Source organism: Sciurus carolinensis (assembly GCF_902686445.1).
Source record: "Sciurus carolinensis chromosome 14 unlocalized genomic scaffold, mSciCar1.2 SUPER_4_x, whole genome shotgun sequence".
Lineage (NCBI taxonomy): Eukaryota > Metazoa > Chordata > Mammalia > Rodentia > Sciuridae > Sciurus > Sciurus carolinensis.
This window is the reverse complement of record NW_025920103.1, coordinates 476,795-488,314: the sequence shown is the minus strand read 5'-3', so window position 1 is coordinate 488,314 and position 11,520 is coordinate 476,795. Positions and strand designations below refer to the sequence as shown.

Here is an 11,520-nt window from a genome sequence, read left to right as displayed (position 1 = left end):
CAAGTAGCACTATATGATGCAAAAAGAATGCTGTTAGACAATGCCCCCGCAAACCTCACAATCAGACCTTCCTTCACATACATTGATGTTCTTAGAGTCCTAACACACTACACAAGCATACAGAATAATAGGTGAAGATAATATTTTGACAGAGATTACAAGAGTATGAACTATATACACTGTGGGAGGACAGAAAGCATTTAAAAGCTACATTTACTTTTTTCCCAATTTACTTAGAATGTTAATATTTACTACTAAAATTTTATCCTACGTAGGTTTATGTGTTTCTTCCCCTCCCAAAACAAATAATAAAATATACTGTTTTGGGGTTTGTTCTATGCATTTTCCAAGAGCCAATCAAATAGCGTCTTGCATCTCTCCTCACTGGAAGGCTTTTCCGCCACTACATAGTATTTAAACACAGCCTGCAGGAGGTCTCCCACTTTCCATCCTTTTTCTTGTAATCATTATGAAAGTAATACAAAGTCTTTCTTTGAAGAATCATGAAAATAAATCTCTGCAACTTCAGCCTCAGAAGCAACAAGCCACTGAATAATAATCCTTAACTGGCGGTCCACTGTGCAAGGTTCCATGTCAATGTTTGTAATAAGTAGAAACTTTCCATATTGCTACAAACCTTCTGCAATGTCCTCATGCTCTTCATCTTTCTCATCTTCATTGCTTTCACTCAGATGATAAAAACTGCTGCTTTCATCTTGGTGTTCATCCTCAAAACTGAAATTGGGCCAGCTATCCAGTGCTGTCATCACCAATACTGAGATTCATCTGCTGGCTACCAAATGACTCAATTGATTGAAAGTCTCCTATTTCTTTTGAACTGCTGACAGCATGTCCAACATTCGTCATGTCTGACATCATTATTTCTGTGGTAAGACTTTCAGCAAAGCTAATGCCATCTTGTCCAATGCCACTATCAGCTGCCAAACTGGTATGGCTCAGCTCTATGTTTTTTCAATAGCTTCAGCAACTATATTCTCAGCAAGCACTGTCTTTTTATCAAGATTAACATGAATTTGAGGGACATCAAGATGAAAAATTCTAGATTTATGATAGATGTTGCCAAATTTTGTATTTGAAACTGGCTTATTTATAGCATGTGAACCCTGTTTGGAAAAGTACTGAGATGAATTTCCAGTACAATCATGGAGTTCTTTAAGGTCACAATATCTGCAAGCTTGATTTATAAGAGGTGACAACTTCTCTGCATAAGTGATCCTATCCACTGATCTTGTTGTCTCAGACACTTGGAAAACTGTGGATCCTAGACTTAGCTCTAGAGTATCATCTACTACATTTTTAGCATACTGTTCTATAGCTTGAACAACATTCTTTCCACATCCATATCCACTTAAGCTACCTGTACTATGGTCAAATCCATGATTTTGTGAGGAAGGCTGAAGAGACTTAGGAAACTCTGGTTTGGTAAGACACTCAGTATCTTCAATACATCCGGATTTTTCAAAAAGGCAAGAATCTGTTAAGGATTTTGGCAAGTCAATCATAGGTGCTATCAGCTCTTTTTTAACATCTCTTGTAATGGTGTGAGAAAGAGAGGTCAAAAAACTACACAGTTCAGAGTGCTCATTTCTACATGTATCCTGTGTCCTTTGACAACTTTGATTTTTACAAAGGTCACATCCATTTCTTTTTCTTTGTAGTTTTTTATTTCCTTCTTGGTGGTTCTCTTTATTTGAGAATATTAAGAGTTTGTTGCTGTTTTTCCACAGAGGGAACATTTTTGAGTAGCACTTCATTTTAGCTATCTTGACCGCTTCATCTAATCTTGACTTAACAGATCGATAAGCAAGCCTTTTGGCATACAGATCCATTATTAACTTGCCATTGCCACCTTCCTGTTTCAGTATTTGGATAACATGACCTACATATTCATCTGTCACACTTTCACAGCTGGGATACTTATATGTCAGACCTTGCATACAAGAAGTTGGTGGCAATGAAAGAATAAATGAATCTCTTCTCTTGAGTGTGCTAATACCTCAGTTTCCAACTTCTCTTCCAATCTATAATCTTGGTCTCCATTAATATGACTATTCTTCTTTTGCCTGAAAAGTACACAGCTTCTAACTTTTGCTATTTTCTCATCTTCTGCAATGACTTCTGCTGTCATATCACCTGCAAAATTGCAGGTCTGTAAATTTGCATCTGAATGACTTAACAGAGTAGGTGATATTATTTGTTGATTTCCCAAATTTAAGCAAGGGCTTTGAACCTCAGGTTCTTTAGTTATTTTATGATCCAAGTGAGAGGCTGCCATTTCAGTTACAAGGGAAATAATGTGGGTAGCTAAAGCTTCTGCAAACTGGACTTTCTTTCCTGAGTACTGTGACTTCACATCCATTTCTGGATGCTCTTTACCTTCACTACTTTCAACTTCTTCTGAAAGAGATCTCATGAGTTTCAACATGAACTGTTCTTTTTCTATAGTATTTTGTTCATTTTCAGATAAATTACAAACAGATGAGTTGTGAGGTGTAGAAGGAGGTGTAGCCGGTGCAAATTCTTTGGCTAATTCCCCCTTGGGTTTTTTGGTTAACTTCTTGATATTCCACTCAGAACTAGCCTGAAATGGTAACAGAGGAGTTGATGGAGGAGTATCAGGTGTTACATTTCTGTCTCTGATTTTCTGTTTATCTTTAACATGTAAACCATCAGCATAGGTAAGGACTGTAGAAGAGAAAGTATATGAGTTATGAAAAGGGCTTCCCTGTCCAAAAGACAAAGTTTCAAGTGCTGTATTATTCAAATTATGCTTTTTTACTGGTTTATCCATAGTAGGATCCTTCAAATCAGATTTCTGATTTGCCAATATTGGACAAGGTGGTAGAGTCTCTGCAGAAAATCCATCAGTCACATAATCTTTATATTCTGGAACACAATCCTTTCCAACTGAAATTGAACAGTGAGTTAAGTGATCTTGAGCCTCAAGAAATTTGGGGAACTTTGCCAAAGTCGACTTTGATTCTTCTCCTGGAACAAACAAGTCTTCCTTATGTACTAAATTTTTATCTACATTTGGGATCACTGCTTTACTTTTATCTATGGAATGTTTAATAATAGATTTAGACAATCGTTCAGCAAACACGTCCTTATTGCTAACTTCACACTGTTGGGTTGCTTGATCACACTGGGAAAAAGGAGAGGTTTTTCCATTCATTGTTTTAGTTAAACAATCTGTGTGTTCATCAATCATTTTTGTAACATCAATTGATGTCATTGACTCTAAAGTTTCATTTACTATTGTATGCACCATTGCTGCAGAGAAGTTGGTAATAATCACAGGATCGCTTGATAATTTTGAGGAACTTTGCATTTCAACATCATTATGAGTTGGTTTAAAATCATTCTGGTCATCTGGATTGTGTTCTGAAGGTAAACAAATATTTCTGAGGCAAGCTACTTCTTTGTTTTTTGGGGTAACATGTGCTTGTATAGAATCACCATTTAAATTACTGTCATGAAATGACAGTTGAGACTTTGCCTGATATAAGGTAGAGGAAATATGATATGGGAGAAGGGCACTTCCTGCCAAGGACAATTCCTGAAGTACAAAACAAGGCCTGCTGCACTGTATACTCCTTTTTATATTCCTGCACTGGTTTTGTCACCATAATTGCTTCATTGTTAAAAGACGGGGAAAATGTGAAGGTCTGTGTTGATTGTACTACACTTTCTGCATTCACATACTTACCTGTAGACACACTAACTGCTGCCTTAGTTGTGAAAGACACATCAACTTGTGAGAGCTCAATGAATGCTTCCTGTATTACAGACTCAGACAAATCTTTTGCATATGACTTCACTATTTTGTTTTCAAAGTCAAATGACTGACACTGTGGAGATGCAGGTGTTGGAGAGTATGAAAACTGATGCACTTCCATGATTTCTTCAAAAACAAAGCTCTTCAGCAAGATCTGCAGCAAACCTAGCAACTGTGTTTGTAAACAACTGCTTTTTTACATACTGTAAATCATTTAAGGCATTTGACAAGGCTTCATTTACCAAAAAACTGGCCAGCCCACTAATGGCACGTTCTTTCAGAGAAAATGCACGTTGCCTTCTCAGTTCATTAAATGCCATCTGCAAAACAGATATGTCAATATGATGGCTAAATGGCACAATACACTTACACGAAGAGACTCCTTTCTGTAAGTCTTTAAATGCACTGCCAAAGCTTTTTTCTACAAGAACTGCTGCAAATTTCTGAATGCTATCTTTAATCATTGAAGATTTATTTTTAGGTTTACCGTTATGATCAAGGCTTCGATGCTTAAAGGCCACAGTCTTACTTTCTCCCCTTTTAGTACCATTAATATTTGATATGGCAGGATCCACGATGGTGGACTAGAGGGTGACTGCATCTCCAGTTACTCCAGAATCCAGGATTCAAGAAGGGGAGGCACTGAGAGACTCAGACTAAAATAGAGCCATGGGGTGAGTCTCCCCCACTGGGTGAAGCTCATCCTGGGCAGCAGGAATGGATAGGGACAGCTTATCAGAGCAGTGCAGGGAAGCTAGAGTCTTCCCCAGGTAGACCTGCGCACTCCGGCGGTGTGCTCCTCCCACACAGCCAGCTTCTCGGAGTAGGCCCCCCAGTGAGAGCCTTTCCGCACAGAGCCAGCTCCAAGTCCTGGAACCAGTAGCGTGCTAGGGGCAGCTTTCTTTGGAAGCACTGCATTATCAAGTTCTTCTAAGACTTCAGGCTATTGAAGGCTGGGAGTTGATACACTGGAAATCTACAGGGATACTATAAGCCAATAGAGGAAATTTGCAATATCTCAGAGTTCCACTGACATCTGACCAATATGAGAAAACAAGGGAAGAAAATGTCCCAAACAAACCTAGATACTATATCAATAAAACCCAATGAGAGCACAGCAGAAGAAATGTCATAAAGGGAGTTCAGAATGTACATAATTAAAACAATCAGGGAAGCAAATGAGGAGATGAAAGAGCAAATGCAGGCATTAAATGATTGCAGCAATCAACAGTTAAAAGAGCAAATACAGGAAACAAGAGATCATTTCAATAAAGAATTAGAGATACTGAAAAAAAAAAAAACAGAAATCCTTGAAATGAAGGAGACAATAAACCAAGTTAAAAACTCCATAGAAAGCATAACCAATAGGATAGAACACCTGGAAGACAGAACCTCAGACACTGAAGACAAAATATTTAATCTTTAAAACAAAGTTGACCAAACAGAGAAGATGATAAGAAATCATGAACAGAATCTATAAGAATTATGGGATATCATGAAAAGGCCAAAATCAAGAATTATTGGGATTGAGGAAGGCTTAGAGAAACAAACCAAAGGAATGAACAATCTATTCAATGAAATAATATCAGAAAATTTCCCAAATCTGAAGAATGAAATGGAAAAATAGATACAAGAGGCTTATAGAATTCCAAATATACAAAATTACAACAGACCCACACCAAGGCACATTATTATGAAAATACCTAACATACAAAATAAAGACAGAATTTTAAAGGCCACAAGAGAAAAGAATCAAATTACATTCAGGGGGAAACCAATAAGAATATCAGCAGATTTTTCAATCCAGACCCTAAAAGCTAGAAGGGCCTGGAACAACATTTACCAAGCCCTGAAAGAAAACAGATGCCAACCAAGAATCTTATACACAGCAAAACTTACTTTCAGATTTGAGGACGAAATAAGATCCTTCCATGATAAACAAAAGCTAAAGGAATTTACAAAAAGAAAGCTGGCAATACAGAACATTCTCAGCAAAATATTCCATGAGGAAGAGATGAAAAACAATGATGCAAATCAGCAACGGGAGGAACTAGCCTAAAGGAATAGCCAAATAAAGGAGAAACCAAATCATGTCAAAAAACAAAAATGAGTCAAATGACTGGGAATACAAATCATATCACAATAATAACCCTGAATGTTAATCGCCTGAACTCACCAATCAAAAGACATAGAGTGGCAGATTGGATTAAAAGGAAAAATCCAACAATATGCTGCCTGCAAGAGATCATCTCATAGAAAGAGATACGCATAGACTAAAGGTGAAAGGATGGGAAAAAAACATACCATGCACACGGACACAGCAAAAAAGCTGGAGTATCCATCCTCATTTCAGATAATGTGGACTTCAAGCCAAAACTAGTCAGAAGGGATAAAGAAGGACATTACATACTGCTTAAGGGAAGCATAAATCAGCAAGATATAACAATCATAAATATCTATGCCCCGAACATTGGCTCATCCATGTACGTCAAACAAATCCTTCTCGATTTTAGAAATCAAATAGACCAAAACAAAATAATACTAGGATATTTTAACACAGCTCTCTCACCACTGGATAGATCTTCAAACAAAAATTGAATAAAGAAACCATAGATCTCAATAACACAATCAACAAGTTAGACTTAACCGACATATATAGAATATACCATCCAACAAAGAACAAATACACTTTCTTCTCAGCAGCACATGAATCCTTCACTAAAATAGACCATATTTTATGCCACAAAGTTACTGTTAGCAAATACAAGAAGATAGACATACTACCTTGTACTCTATCAGACCCTAATGGATTGAAATTAGAAATAAATGACAGAATAAAAAACAGAAACTTCTCCAATACCTGGAGATTAAATAATACACTATTATATGATGAATGGATAACAGAAGACATCAAGAGGGAAATAAAAAAATTTTAGAAGTAAAAGAGAACAAAGACACATCATATCAAAATCTCTGGGACAGTATGAGAGCAGTACTTAGAGGAAGATTTATTTCATGTGGCGCATTCAACAAAAGAAGTAGAAATCAACAGATAAACGACTAAACACTACAGCTCAAAGCCATAGAAAAAGAAGAGCAGACCAACACCAAAAGTAGTACAAGACAGGAAATAGTTAAAATCAGAGCTGAAATCAATGAAATTGAAACAAAAGAAACAATCAGAAAAATTAACAAAATAAACAGTTGGTTCTTTGAAAAAATAAACAAAATTGATAAACCCTTAGCCACAATAACAAAGAGAAAGAGTGAGGAAACTCAGATTACTAAAATTCGGAATGAACAAGGAAATATCACAACAGACACGAGTGAAATACAAAACATAATTAGAAGCTATTTTGAAAATCTATACTCCAACAAAACAGAAAACCTCGAAGAAATCAACAAGTTTCTAGAGACATATGAATTACCTAAACTCAACGAGGAGGACATACACAACTTAAATAAATCAATTTGAAGCAATGAAATAGAAGAGGTCATCAAAAGCCTACCAACAAAGAAAAGTCCGGGACCAGATGGGTTTTTAGCCGAGTTCTACAAAACCTTTAAAGAAGACCTCATTCCAATACTCCTCAAAGTATTCCATGAAACAGAAGAGGAGGGAAACCTCCCAAACTCATTCTATGTAGCCAATATCGCCCTCATACCTAAACCAGACAGAGACACATCGAGGAGAGAAAATTTCAGACCAATATCCTTAATGAACATTGACACAAAAATTCTCATCACAAAATTTTAGCAAATCGCATACAAAAATATATTAAAAAGATAGTGCACCACGATCAAGTGGGTTTTATCCCAGGGATGCAAGGTTGGTTCAACATCCAGAAATCAGTAAATGTCATTCACCATATCAACAGACTTAAAGTTAAGAATCACATGATTATTTCAATAGATGCTGAAAAAGCATTCAATAAAATACAGCATCCCTTCATGCTAAAAACACTAGAAAAAATTTGGGTAGTGGGAACATTCCTTAACATTGTAAAGGCCATCTACGCTAAGCCCATGGGCAATATCATTCTAAATGGTGAAAAACTGAAAGCATTCCCCCTAAAAACTGGAACAAGGCAGGGATGCCCTCTTTCACCACTTCTATTCAACATTGTCCTTGAGAATCTAGTCAGAGCAATTAGACAAACCAAAGAAATTAAAGGGATACGAATTGGAAAAGAAGAACTCAAACTATCCCTATTTGCTGGTGACATGATTATATATTTAGAGGAACCAGGAAATTCCACCAGAAAACTTCTAGAACTCATAAGTGAATTCAGTAAAGTAGCAGGTTACAAGATCAATGCTCATAAATCCAATGCATATTTATACATAAGTGATGAATCTTCAGAAAGATAAATTAGGAAAACAACTCCATTCACAATAGCCTCGAAAGAAATAAAATACTTGGGAATCAATCTCACAAAAGAGGTGAAAGACCTCTACAATAAGAACTACAGAACACTAAAGAAAGAAATTAAAGAAAACCTTAGAAGATGGAAAGATCTCCCATGTTCTTGGATAGGCAGAATTAATATTGTCAAAGGCCATACTACCAAAGTGCTATACAGATTCAATGCAATTACAATTAAAATCCCAATGATGTACGGTATAGATAGAGCAAGCAATTATGAAATTAATCTGGAAGAATAAAAAACCCAGAAGAGCTAAAGAAATCCTCAGTAGAAGGATGGAAGCAGGGGGTATCGCAATACCAGATCTTCAAATGTATTACAAATCAATAGTAACAAAAACAGCATGGTATTGGTACCAAAATAGGCAAGTAGATCATTGGTACAGAAGAGAGGACATGGACACAAACCCAAATAAATACAATTTTCTCATACTACACAAAGGGGCCAAAAATATGCAATGGAGAAAAGATAGCCTCTTCAACAAATGGTGCTGGGAATACTGGAAAACCATATGCAACAGAATGAAATTAAACCCCTATTTCTCACCCTGAACAAAACTCAACTCAAAATGGATCAAGGACCTTGGAATCAGACCAGAGACCCTTCATCTTATAGAAGAAAAAGTAGGTCCAAATCTTCAACTTGTTGGCTTAGGATCAGACTTCCTTAACAGGACTACCATAGCACAAGATATAAAAGCAAGAATCAACAACTGGGATAGATTCAAACTAAAAAGCTTTCTCTCAGCAAAGGAAACTATCAGCAATGTGAAGAGAGAGCCTACAGAGTGGGAGAATATCTTTGCCACTCATACTTTAGATAGAGCGCTAATTTCCAGAATATATAAAGAACTCAAAGAACTCTACACCAAGAATGCAAATAACCCAATCAACAGATGGACTAAGGAAATGAACAGACACCTCACAGAAGAAGATATACAAGCAATCAACAGATATTTGAAAAATGTTCAACATCTCTAGTAATAAGAGAAATGCAAATCAAAACTACCCTAAGATTTCATTTCACCCCAATAAGAATGGCGTTTATCAAGAACACAAGCAACAATAGGTGTTGGAGAGGATGTGGGGAAAAAGGTACACTCATACATTGCTGGTGGGGTTGCAAATTAGTGCAGCCACTCTGGAAAGCAGTATGGAGATTCCTCAGAAAGCTTGGAATGGAACCACCATTTGACCCAGCTATCCCACTCCTTGGCCTATACCCAAAAGACATAAAATCAGCATACTACAGAGATACAGCCACATCAATGTTCACTGCTGCTCAATTCACCATAGCCAGATTGTGGAACCAAACTAGATGCCCTTCAGTTGATGAATGGATAAAGAATCTGTGGTATATATATACAATGGAATATTACTCTGCCATGAAGAATGATAAAATTATGGCATTTGCAGTAAAATGGATGAAATTGGAGAATATAATACTAAGTGAGATAAGCCAATCTCAAAAACTAAAGGAAGAATGATCTCACTGATAAGCGGATGAGGACATATAATGGGGGGTGAGAGGGGTTAGTATTAAGGTAGGGTTAGATTTAGGGTTAGGTATAAGGAGAGTGGTAAGAATGGAGGAAGGAAGGACTGTATAGAGGGAAAAGAGAGGTGGGAGGGTTGGGGGAAAGGGAAAAAAATAACAGAATGAATCAAACAATATTGCCCTATGTAAATTTATGATTACACAAAGGGTATGCCTTGACTCCATGTACAAATAGAGAAACAACAAGTATCCCATTTGTTTCCAATAATTAAAAAATAAATAAATAAATAAATAAATAAATATTTGACATTGCATCAGTATATGTTGGGCCTGAAGAACTGAGTCTAGTACTTCACATGAAATGTTATTTGCATAATCTTCATAGGTGTAATAAATAGAATCATGACTTTCATGAATCCTATCTGCACCAATATCTGTTTGGCAAAAACATTCAGCAGGAGTACAGCTTCATAGAGGAGTAAAAGCAGAGGATTGAATAGGGCTAAACAGACCACTATCTTTCCCTGATGCCTTGACAGGGCGAGGAGAATCTGGAGTATTACACAGGTTACCATAGGGAGATTCTGGTTTATGAGGAGTTGGCTTTCTAACATTAGCTGGAAGAGCTGGAAGATCAAACTTGAATTTCTGAGGATTCATACAAGACTACTCATGTTTGTGTCCTTTCTTCTGAGATGACTTCCGTATGACAGGATTTTTTATAAATACACAATAAGTCTCTGAAGTTTGTTCTAGTTCATCAAACTGATCAAAACTATCGAAAAATTCACTTATTTCTGAGTCTGAATCGTCTACATCATTCATCACAGAAATTTTAGGCAGCTCGAGTTTTGCTTTTAAACTTTTTTGATATCCCTGTTCATCCAAGAAAATAACAGGACTTGGACTTGAGCACTCTAATTCAGATGAGTAAGCAGGAGAAGAAGAAAAAAAATGTTTTCTATGTATCACCACCTTTGTCTGAAGCATTAAATGACCTGTAGAAACTTCTTTGGATCCAAGGCTCTGAAATTGATGTTGTGACTGAAGTTTTCACAGAAGGTGGTTCTTTGTGTCCCAGAACACTTACTAAAGAAGATGATGGTTTAGTCAATGACTTCTGCTGTCCAGAGCTAACCATAATCTTTAAATCAGAGGTTTCTAAGTGGTGACCAGAAATAGTCTGAGAAGCAGCATCACACTGGCTCCTCAGTGTAGTAATGTTTATTCCTGATTTAGAGGACCACTGCTTACATCTGTTGATTTATTTATATCCTTCATACAAATAATTTCATTTTCATTTAGACTGCAGAAGTGAAGTGAATTCAGAAGATCTGGAAGTTCCAAAGAAACTGCAGCTGAATCCTGCATATGAGCAGCATCTGTTTCTTCATTAAATCCTAGAAATGTGACCTCAGTTAAACTGGCATGTTCATCCTGCTGTAAACAGTCCTCTCCTGAAATACTGCATAGTTCCTTGTCACTCTATAATATAGATTTTACAGACTGGAACACATCATCACTGAAGCTCTTTCTGATAGATGCTCTAGTCTTCATATGACTGTTTCTGAAAGATTGATAAGTCGCCATACCTGTATGACTATGATATGTAATTACTGAACAGTAAATTCACAGAACGCACTTGGAGTTCAGAGGTCAGAGAAGGCTAGAAAATTTCTCACTGTTGGTCCTGGATTCTAGGCAACTCCCACATCTTCAACAATTGAGAAATAATCACCGGTCAGGGAGTATACTTGGTGGCAGTAGCGTCTGCAGCAAACAGGTATGTCACCAGCC

General features: G+C 36.8%; 1 pseudogene; it reads right to left on the bottom strand.

Moving 5' to 3' along the window:
* Nucleotides 1-230: 230 nt before the first annotated feature.
* On the bottom strand, nucleotides 231-11,313 carry LOC124973056 (A-kinase anchor protein 11-like; annotated as a pseudogene).
* Nucleotides 11,314-11,520: the final 207 nt, after the last annotated feature.